Below are 12,552 nucleotides of genomic sequence, written 5' to 3' on the forward strand. Positions count from 1 at the left end.
ATAATTATTATGCAGAAAACGAACGTTGGTCCGAGCTTGCAGTCTTCACTCTATAGTCGCGTCATTTTCGACGACAAGAGTAGTGTGTATGTATGTATGTATGTATGCATGTGGGGAAAACTCGTAGCCATGCTGTTTTTTATAATCATAAATGTGAGCATACAAATGTGCTAAACATAAATAATGTTTATGAGACGGAAAGTACCCATTCGTCCAACAATCATCAAAAATAAAGAAAAAGTATGAATTTAAAATAACTTCTCGAGGCAATAAGGTTGACAGACAAAATAAATTTCGTGCTCCGAGTACAACACACTCGGGTGTTACTGCTCCTCCAGGAGTGCCTTGCAAAAAATTAAACCGGCCAGCACAGGAAGAATTTCTTTCTCTTCCAAATCCTGGTGAAATGATACAGCTTGAACTTAAATCTATGTTAATATAATCAGCAACTGCCAACTACTGATCCTGATACAATAACACAATTCAATCATAAACGTTTATTGTTTGAAAACTAAAGGAAAAGGAGCAACGTGTGAATTCGCTGTGCTTGTTCCCTTGGAACTAAAAGACCTATTGTAACGTGGAACAATGTTAATGCACCTGCGTAAGTCTCGCACATGTGTATAACACTTAAACGTGTTTGTTGCATCCTGATTATTCCCAGTCTACTTCATTTTTAAAGATTAACCTCAAGCACCTGTTCTACCATTCTGATCTGTATTAGCATTTCTTCGTAGGTTATGTCCCTAATTCACCCTATCGCATATAATAAACAAGTTGAAAAAAAGTCAACGGCCTTAAGAGAACAGAATATAGAATTTAGGCCCAAGGGCCAAGCGCTGGAACCTATAATGTCATAGCGCTGAAACGGAAATTAACAGTAAAAAGGTTTTAAAGGTGCAACAGGAGGAAAACCTCGCAGTTGCACTATGAAACAATTGTTAGGAAAGGGTGGAAAAAAAGATGGAAGAGTAAGAGGAATGAAAGGGGTTGCAGCTAGGGGCCGAAGGTACGCTGCAAAGAAACATGTCATGCGTACAGTGCACCGCAAGAGGTGCACTGACGGCACTAACCCCTACGGAGACCGTAAGAGGAGAACGAATCTTTGGTTAATGCTAGACAATCATACGAAGCATCTTCTAGGTATACCAGATAGTCGTTAACTTGTACTTAACCTGTTGGTGACGTGTGTACTTTAAGCTGCCCACGTGTGTTCATGGCATGTTTTACTGCAGTGTTGACGCACTCTTACTCTAACGTCCTCTGTTGCATAATCAGAAGAAAAACAAAACATTCCAATTAGCAAGAGAGGGAGAATGACAAAAGCTTGGAGATTCGAAGTGATTCAGCGAACAAAGAAAGGATGCTTAAAGGCCAAGTAAATCTAAACGGATTCACGAGGTCTATCTGTACGGCAACTGCGCTTTGACTAAACACGAGGTGTAACCTGATCTCTAAAAGAATGAATGTATAAAGTATAAACAAAGCCCTTCCTTCCTGTGTGCTCAAGATTAGGAACGAAAGACATTACAAGAGTTTGCATTATACCAATGGCCTTGGGGCAATTACAACAGTAACATAAACAGGTAACTCTTGGATGGAAACCTTCAATCTAAATTTCACAGAAAAAAAAAAAAAAAACTAAATTCACAGAAGCTCATATGCAATGCAAAACAGATGAAAAATTAATTCGGAGTAATAAATTCATACTTGCTTTTTAGAATTGATCATGTACGAAAACAAAAGTTATATAGCAGAGTATGCACAAAAGGATGAAATAACATTAGATGAAGACAGGATTAATGATGTTGAATCTTTCAAACATCAAATAAAGGATATCATTGGGATTTTAAGTGAAAACCTAAAAAGGGCATATTAAACAATGGACAAGCTTAATAAAATCTGGAAAGCCAACAGATTGAAACTCCGTACAAAAATTTGATCATACAAACGTCCGATATGACTGTATTGCTAAATGGACGTGAGTCATGGAATGACGATCAAATTATCCAAAATATTTTGTCAAATTTCAGAGTAATGAGCAAAAGTGAATAGGAGTCAGAAGGCACGATAGAATTAGAAGTGATGCCGTAACATAAATTACATAAGTTCAATATGTTGACGAGGTTAATATGAAAGCGAGATGGAGCTGGCTAGAACATGTCCTTCGCACAACCGGGGAGAAGATTACGTGACTGTGTCAGCTGAGATCATCTCAACTGGGCACCAACTGAGTTGGAAGACCCAGATCTACGTGGATGAGAATTATGAGAAGGAAGGCTGGAGCCAAGAGGCAGTTTGTGGTAAATAAAACACAGGAAAGACACGAATGGGGGAATTTCTCAGAGGCTCTTTACATCGAATGGTGATGGAGGCGATGATGAATAAAAATCATGCCATGATACAACTGTATGTGATTTATCTTATAAAATCAAGTATCTATGTTTTATAATGGATTAAAGAAATAATTTTAAAACACACTCACGGACGAATTCAACTGAAACTGTCATCTTAATCGACAAGAAATCTAAAGCTATACAGAGAGCACTTTGCAATTCTGTTCTCAATATTTCTCAATTCTTCCAAACAGATCTTCGCAGCAGCATCATCTGGCATGGTACTATGTGGTCTTATGACAGTCTGGGGATTATCCCATAAGGCCCTGGCTTCTTTTGAAAAACCTGGAGATCAGCTTTACCTAACGCCGGAAGAATGTTCATGGTTCGGTAAGTATTAATATTTACCATGTGATTACCCTCAGCAATACATATCATTTATTAATACTTCGTAATGTTTACATTAAAATAAACAAATAAAAATACTTGGTTATATTAAAAAAAATATCCTTCAACACGTAGGGAAACTTTCTATAATACAGTACTCTTTCTTGGCTGAAATGTGGCGTTTATTTTACACGCAACTGGTCTTCACGATAGACCAAAAGATGAACGCTCATAATGTGATTTTTTAGTATACGCAAAACTCTATCAAAACTATTTCTGACGGAATATTTTTGGAGACACTCAAATCTCTCTCTCCCTCTTTCTATATATATATATATATATATATATATATATATATATATATATATATATATATATATATATATATATATATATATATATATATATATATATTATATATATATATATATATATATATATATATATATATGTATATATATATATATATATATATATATATATATATATATATATATATATATATATATATATGTCTGGGAAGATTTATGTGACGCATGGTTATCTCCACATGCCATGTATCATGGGAAACTTTTAGTTAGTTTACAAATTTTAAGTTCCCTGGGACAATTCAACCGTGAATTAAATGCTTTTGCGAATAGTATTCTCAATTTTACATTCCAATTACAAGATATGACTTAGAACTATCATACAGACTACAAGACAACAAAGAGAAATGCACAGCGTTCGTTTTTTCTTTCAATTCTTGGCATTATTTATACAATCAGCAAAACCATCTGATGAGGGTTAAGCATCAATCTGTAGACAGCTCTTAGAAAATGAAAAACATGGTTAGATTCATAACAGTTCACACCAAATGTTCATTCAAGCTTGAGGAGAGAAGAGTGACAAAGGACAGCTTGAGACTTTAAATCAACCACGTCGAGGAAAAAGACATCGGAGAATCTGATATTACGTTTAATAACATTAGTTATATAATTTATTTCTCGTTACGACTAGCAAACATCCCTATTCTGATGGGAATACCTGGAACATTTCTGGGAGGAATTCTGGCAGAACGCTTTGGACCCCGTCGCATTCAAATGATGATGATACCCCTGCTCTTCACGACGTACATCCTCATGCACACTACCTCGTGGAAGTCAGTTCAAGAACTGGTATCTGCAAAAGGTTTACTAATAACAGCTAGAGTTCTTCAGGTAAGACTATTTCCTCTGACTGTAACTTGCAACGTTCCCATCTACTTTATTTTCCCTTATACAATCACGTCGTTGAATCCTAGATTTGTTTACGACAATCTGGCTATAAAGCCAAACACTGGGGTATTTTCCGCTATTCAGCCCTTAAGACAAGTGAAAAGAGGGAGTTGGAGTGATAAGACAGCAGGATCGAAGAAAGGACGCGGAACTGAGGTAAAATAAAGGGCTAAAAAGTGGGTGCAGCTGGGTTCCGATGGGACGCTCTAAACAACCTTTAGTAATGCCTGCATTGCACCATGTGAGGTACGCTGATGGCACTAACCCCTACGGGAGAAGCAGCAGTTAAAGAGTTTGTATTTCAAGACGGGGGAAAAGGAAGCGGGAATGGGTGTAAAGTAACAGACTAAAATGTGGGTGCAGGTAACAGCAGACACCCTTTTAGTAAAGCCTACAGTGCACCGCGTTAGGTACACTAACAGCAATATAACCCCGGGCAGGGAAGTCCGCCTGAAGAGGAGAGAAAGAGTAAATTTCATATATCCTGGTTAATCCGAAATAGAGCCGTAAGGCATACCTCCTAATTAATACTGTACATTACGGTTTTACAGAAATTTTTTGTAGTGTTCCATGACATAATTAATGAGATTGGTATAAATATACATTGCATAAATATTCATACTGTCACAAAAAATGTAAATCCCAAATATTCATTACAGAGTATAATTGCATCTCTTCCAAATCCTGCCACATGCCAGTACCCTTGTGAGATAGGCGATTCGAGACTTCGTGGGTTTCTCACAAGCCTCACAGATGCATGGGCCTCGCTCGGCTTCCTCCTCTGCTATTTCCTTGGAGTTTTCTTTCACTGGTCAACGCTGATGCTATTACTTCCGGCAGTGACTCTACTCCCTGCTTTTATGGGGCTTCTAGCATCTCATGAATCACCACTTTGGCTGGCTCGAAACGGTCAAATGGATAAAGCTCTGCATTCCCTTACAGCTATGAGGTCTTCCCGCGAAGATGCATCTAATGAATTAAAGCAAATTGAAGGGTGTTTACAAGGAAGTGCACAAAATTCATCTATGTCTCATTCACTTCGAGCACTGAAGAAGAAGAAAAACATCATTCCACTTATCATGGGAGCAGCTGTAATCTTTTTAAAAGAACTTACCGGAAACACCTACATAATGGTATTCATGGTAGACATTTTCAAGACAACAGGCATTTCAATTCTAACCAAGTGGGGTTCAGTTATTGTTAGTTTTACGCGAGTTGTTTGCGGAGTCACAGGTTCAATTTTATTGAGTCGATTTCCGCGGAAAAAACTCCTGATCTACGGAATCACACTTGCTGGAGCAGCCAATGTTACTCTTTGTACATATTTCTTCTTTAGGGATCAAGGACACAGCATTGCCGATGGACCTCTGCTACCATCGGCAGCATTACTCATCTACATGATTGGGTATGCTCCAGGAATAGGACCATCTTCCTGGTTAATATCTACTGAAATTTTGCCAAATGAAGTAAGATCACTCGGATGTGCCATTAATGTTTCAGTATGTGCTTTGACTGCTTTTGTTTTATCTTATACATTCACCTACTTTCAAAACGAAATAGAAACTTACATTCAGTACGGAGTGTCATCAATTGGATGTTTGCTTTTTGGGTTACTGGTAATTTGCGTGTTGCCCGAAACCAAAGGCAAGACTTTACAAGAAATCGAGCTTTTGTGGACAAGAAATCCAAAATTTCCTTGGTCTTTCTTGAAAAAGACCCAAAAAGACCAAAGCAAATCAAACTCTGTTTGAAGTACAATACTATTTACTTTCATTCTTCACATTCACCACTGACTGACAAACAAATACTTCAAATTTTCACTCCAGATAATACATCATAGCATCATCACGTTGGCGACAAAAATGATTAATTTTTACTAGAGCCGCCTCAATATATCAAGAAAATTTAGGTAAGAACTTGAGATATTTGTTCAATGAACACCAAAATATAAATCTGCTTATAATTTAAAAATCAATCAATAAAAGCAATACACTTTAACCACAACTGACTACCAGACAGCTTAGTGGCCTACGTAAACTTAAAACAACAAGTTAGGAATTTCATCAGTAAACGTCCACCTTAAACACACCCTATTAACTACTATGATATTGGAAAGGGATTTGATTCTTAAAACTCAATCACCCAACAACCGCCCCCGCCCCCTCCCTTCATTTCACAACTTGACTCTCATCCGTTGCATTCTGAATCTCCCATACAAACTACAATTTAACTTATTTACAAGAATGCATTACGTCAAGTAAAACATACGTAAAATCTTCGCTACATATTTTAAAGGGCGGGAGAACGAGGCCAAAATCCATCTACAATATTACCTTTCTTCTTTTGCCTAGAATCAATGAATCATAAGCAAAGTCTATTCTTACAAGAGCTTAAACGTTCCAATATAAAAAAATGTTACATATTTCTCATCAAATAACTGCGTAATTCCACATACTTAGGTGAAATAACTGCGTGATTTTTCATAAATTTTCTTACAATTTACCATAGTTGAACAGCAAAACGAATATGTTTTATGTTGAATTTTGTGAAGGAATTTTCAACTGTTCGACTAAAACACAAACCGCCCTTTCCATATCCATCACAGTCAATAACAATTCAATATCTAACCAGTCGTTTTAATATTTCATGCTCGGGCCAGCAGTCATAATAGCACATTTCAGACTTAACGGCCAATGATTTCTCCTGACGCCTCCTGATCCTTTTGTCATACTATTTATTTCTGTACATAATTTATTATTTATATGAATATTTATTTTGTAAATATTTGGTCTTCCCAAACGTAAGAAATGTAATGTTCATACTTATATAATAAACTGTTTTTGATACATTGCTGTAAAAAACGCCTCTTAAAAAAATAAAATTCTATCCATTAGTAGGTATGAATCACTTTCTAATTCCCTACACTTGCATTTTATTCTCGTCCCAATTGCCTAAATTCCAAAAGACTGACTGTGCCTACTTCTGGGTAGGTGATCGGACGAAATTTGGACAAGCTCCTGTGAAAAATACTGATCTTCCTCTGAAAAGTGATTCCTTAGATCCTTCTTAACTCTAAGCTTTGTTTGAAATGAAATAAATTTAAAATAAAGAAAGTGTACGCCTCGTGCCTTACCAACGTATTATTCCCCGTCTAATGTAAGTGCTATTTTCCTCTCTATGCTGACAGCTTTCTCCTGAAAGTAACAGCAACCCCAACTCAAATGAAGATAAATGTCAAATACGTCTTATAAATGATGGAAACTATTAAATTCGCGGCATTACACTGAACTGCGCTGAAACACTTGCTGTTTGGGGAGCATGAGCGCGAGCATTGCAAAATATACAAGTCGGCTATTGTTCTTCTTAATTACATATTTGTAAAATATGTTCTCTTCCTTTGTTACTCATATTAGTTTCATATTCACCAATAAAGCAAGATAATCTTTTACTTATCATTTGTCACATTATCTGGAATATGTTAGTTTTACATCGTTTATTCAAATTACAACATCAATAATCAACGCTACTCTAAAATACTCATTCACCCACAAGATAAAACCGATTAGCGAATGCAATATGAAATAAATTTCCCGAGTAACATCAATGTATCTTTTCTCAAAACATAAGCATTTAATTAATCGGTCTTTTATGAAAAACCCATACTTAATTCGTTTTCAAAACTGTTTTCTTTGCCATCTTTAAAGATTCCGAGAATTTTTATAGTAAGTCACAGAACCACTCAAGAACTACTTTTTATCACCAGGTCGAAGTCGCAAGGCGCTGCTTCGCTTGCTGTTTCTGGATGATGGGCAAATAAATATGGACGCACGACCACAATTTATCAAGAGAAAAGGCGTCCAAGGAAAACGTTAAAAAAAATATGCTTTATGTATTATCATTCCAATCTGATGAAACATTGCATACTTCAAGTTCAACTCACCCAAGTAATGGAAGGTGCTATCCCACTGACTCATCCAAACAGGGCACTCCAATAACATCCATGGCTAATCAGAGCTAAATAATATCGACGATACCAAAGTATATTTATTCAAAATAATATCAAAAGTCCACTAAAATCTAGATCTCAAAAACTTTTAACAGTATATGTGTTCCTATATATAATGCAGTTCAACACTGGATAACACAATTCTTGTTTCCCCCTTCTTCCTACTAAAAAAAAAATATAAATAAATACAAGAGTTGCGCAAGACACTAAAAGCCAACATTTACATTACTAAGATGGGACTCCTAAATTGGGTGATACTCTTCCTCGGTAACAAGGACTTGGAGATTCCATTTCCCCATATTTGTTTCGTTGCTAGTTCACAAAAATCAAGTGAATCATAAAGTCGTTGGATCCGGAAACACTAACATGAAATTGTGTTAATAGGGAACAGAAACAAAATATAACACTTAAGTTTAAAAAATTGAGGAGTATTAGCCGTTTATTGATTCACAAAAAAGTAATCTTCTCTAAATGAATTATCCAACTGAGATATTCCGATTTCATTAATTTAAATAAAACCATGGCAAAGTTGCTACCTACTCTACCTAAAATTACATAAATCTCCATGGCATGCAAGCTCTCAATCAGAGAAACTGAAAATGCTACAGGTTAAACAGGGCTACTAAGTACATTAAAATGTTTCAATGTTTCAAAAACAAAAGCAATTATTTCCTTTAGGTCGCATTAATGCATGAGAAAACGTGGTGAAAATTTGCTGTCTTTTATCACTGGGAAGATGATAATTTTCATAGTAATGCTAAAGCAATGAAAGGAAATTCATTTTCATCACTATGTGTTCAGTAACTAATTATCTTACAGACATGATGACTTATCATTTATCACCTAATGGCTGGGACTTGCTACCAATCATACAGCTATGCGTCATACAAACAGAACTGGTACTGAAGATTCATCGATATAATATTGTACTGTAACTCCCAAGGGAAATTCTTCCTGGCACTTTCCGATCAACTATGGTTTCTTCAAACAAAAAGTATTTCTTGATGTAGAGACCGATAGTTGAACAAACAATGAAAAAGCGTGAGGTAAAGAGATGCTTTAATCCTATATATATATATATATATATATATATATATATATATATATATATATATATATATATATATATATATATATATATACCAGGTGTTTCAAAATTAAAGCCCCCTCCACAGAACAAATGGAAAGTTATGAAGTTTTCTGCTATAGTCTATCTCCAAGTACATTATTTTAAGTTTCTATTAAGCTATTTTTCATTTTACATTTGTTATATTTTCAGATTGAATGACTCGGAGGAAATCAGATGGATTGACCGAATCTGGGCTATAGCCTTCAGAGAGGCCAGGGGTGCTGGCGCATCCTTCATTTCACGTTCCTGGATAGCTAAATACATTAAAAGAGATGAATCCTTTGTTAAAAGAAACTGGAACAAAAATCTGTATGACTGTTATAGCGAAAAGAGTGAGAATCTTGAAAGGCCTGAAGTCCTTTCTCAGGAGTCAAAAGACATCATAGCTGAGGCAGTGGGTAGACCAACAAAGTCTTTATAATAAATTGGCACTTGAACTAGAAACAAAAAGGGGAAAGAAGAGAAGTTATAATGCTGTATATCGTGAGTTGAAAAAATCTGGTATCAAGCCATTTCATGCTATCAGCAAGCCCAACATCACTCAGCAACAGAGGGAAGACTGTGCATGGTTTTGTGGTTCATTTCTTACAGATTGGGATAAAGCTGACTTTCTCCATGTTGCCGCATCAGATGAATTATTCATTTACACAGTCAGGAAGTCAAATCATAAAAATGACATCATTTGGGCTGCAAAGTTGGATGATATCAGCGATGACTTGCGCTATCGCCAAGTTGTGAAATTTCCTGAATGTTTGGGAATTTTTCTCTGTTTCACAGCCAAACGGTTAATGTGGATCATCAAAGAAAAAGGACAGTCATGGTATGGCGAAACTTCAGAGAAACTGAACTTACTGGTGGAGTATTTCCTTTCCTCAAAGATCCTGAAAATGTGTTATCTGTTGAAGAAGTCACATTTTTGCATGATATGGCACCATGTTTCAAGGCTCTTCAGACACAGGAGCTGCTTCGGAACAGTGGTATCGATTTCTTCTCGTCAAGTGAATTTCCAGGTAGCTCCCCTGACCTTAATGTGTGTGAAAACATTGGTAGTATCTTAAAGGATCGTGCTGAAGCACACACAGTGAACTATGATGGTATACCAAGCCTTGACAACCTGCGAAGAGAGGTGACCGAAGTGCTCAGGGAAATGGAGTTTGAGTCTCAGCTTTTTTGCAATTTGCTAAAATCATACCCCTCAAGAATGCAGGCTGTGGTACAGGCAGATGGAGGCCACACAAGTATTAAATATTCAGAGAGAAACTTAAATAAATAACTGTTCTGAATTACTTTTGTTTTTGTCCATATCAATTTTAGTTTATGCTGTAGAGGGGAGGGGTTCTAATTTCGAAACACCCTGCATATATATATATATATATATATATATATATATATATATATATATATTTATACATACATATAAATAAATATATAATTAGGTTTTTGCAAAAAAATATTACAAATGTTCCTTAGAATGGTAAGGATGGAATGGAGATGAATACATGAACACACATGTACACCAGAATAGCACGCTGTAACTTTAACATCATCATAATTACAGCAATGATCAAATAAAAAGAATTTCTAATGACGTTAATCTTACCCTTCACAGCCAGTTATTTCATGGTTTGAAGGTTCTCCAAGTAGAAGTTAGACGCCTCAGTGCTTTATTTTCCATTTAACAGGTTTCAAATTTGCAATCACAATAATCAAGTGTACAAAAGAATGTAATTTAAAAGGCTAATGACGTGTACTGCCAAGGAAACATGGCATTATAAAAAAGAAACAGTTAACAACGTATCAGCAAGACTTTTTTTGCACCCTACTGTCTTCATAGACCTTACAATTATAATGTAGTTTCTTCACGTATCAATTCTGGCTTGGTGAATCATTGAGACTAAGGGTTCCGCTCTCTGTCAAGTTCAATGTCTTCAGACACCACTCATTTCTCTCTTTGCTGCGCTCAAATGCTTTGATTTCTTTTATGATGTAAATGAATATCTCCCTTCTATAAACATTCAGGAATATTGGAATATTGGTCTCATAATATATATATATATATATATATATATATATATATATATATATATATATATATATATATATATATATATATATATATATAGAGCCTCGATGGCTCAGTCGGTTACAGCAGCAGCTTCGGACTTCGTAGAGGTCTGTGGCGCGGGTTCAAACCCGCAGCCAACTGATCAAGAGAGGCGGATACTTTGCTATCCGTGTAGACATCCCGGATTATATATGTAATCAACGGACAGGTTTGTAAAAAGCAAATGGATGTTACAGACTAAATACCACACACAAAACAAAGCCACTACAACAACCTTCTAAAAAACATAACAAACATCTCCACACGTCTCGAAACTCGCCATACCCGCGCAATAATTCTCGCTGCAAATTCCAAAGCCAAATCAAAAAGTCCTTCAAAAGAAGGCATCGTGCTTACCCCATACAAAAATGGGAATAAAAGCACGTAAAAAAAAAAAAAAAAAAAAAAAAAAAAAAAATATATATATATATATATATATATATATATATATATATATATATATATATATATATATATATATATATATATATATATATACACATACACACAGTATATATGTGTATGCATGTTTCAAGTTTACATTCCTCAGTAACTGAAAAATAACCTTCAATCCTATGACAACAAATCATTTACAAGTCTTATCACTGTATTAGTCACCAACCACAAGGATTCCTCGTGACATCGAATAATGTACTGGAAGTACGTCGTTATCGAGCCAGTTTATCCCTTTTTGGAGATGTTTAGCTTACGATTGCCGCCATCTACTATTCCCTAAATATTTCATCGACAAGCTTAATAACTTCACCTAAATACTCAAGCTGCTCAACAAAATAATTAAAAATGGCTACGAAGGCAGTAAGGTCACGTGCCACTGCGTTGATACAAGGAATGAACACAGTAACATCCCACATCCGCCCGACAACAAGTGCAGTCGAGTACAAGACGAGGCATACAAACTGAAACAAATATCAAGCAACCTACCTACCTACCTCTTCTCTCTCTCTTGAGCTTACTAGGCACACGTGAGCTAAAAAGAGCAATGTAAATAAAAATATAACACAGCTATATTTACCAAAATAAAAAAAGGAGCAGTTAAGGAAAAAAATTTAATCATGACGTATACAAATTGAACTCATAATTCCAAGTGGTATCACTGAATTGTTGCAGTAAGGCAGGGTCACTTTGCCAAAGGGTGCACGTTTTATTTTCAGAGCCAGCTGCTTCTAAAGGACACTTCAGAAAAGGTTAGTCGTGAATGCACTTCGGCGACACTTTTTCACAAAAATGTCCTGTCTGGCATTTTACCAAACAAATTTATTATACACTCCAGTGACGTGTTAATGTTACAATATACTGTACATATATGATGGTTA

The 12,552-nt window shown here is 35.7% G+C and overlaps 1 pseudogene; it reads left to right on the top strand.

Moving 5' to 3' along the window:
* Positions 1-2,143: 2,143 nt before the first annotated feature.
* The window catches only part of LOC136835826 (legumain-like), a 37,411-nt pseudogene continuing 27,002 nt past the window's right edge, over positions 2,144-12,552 (top strand).

The sequence above is a fragment of the Macrobrachium rosenbergii genome, chromosome 55 (assembly GCF_040412425.1).
Source record: "Macrobrachium rosenbergii isolate ZJJX-2024 chromosome 55, ASM4041242v1, whole genome shotgun sequence".
Taxonomy (NCBI): Eukaryota; Metazoa; Arthropoda; class Malacostraca; order Decapoda; family Palaemonidae; genus Macrobrachium; species Macrobrachium rosenbergii.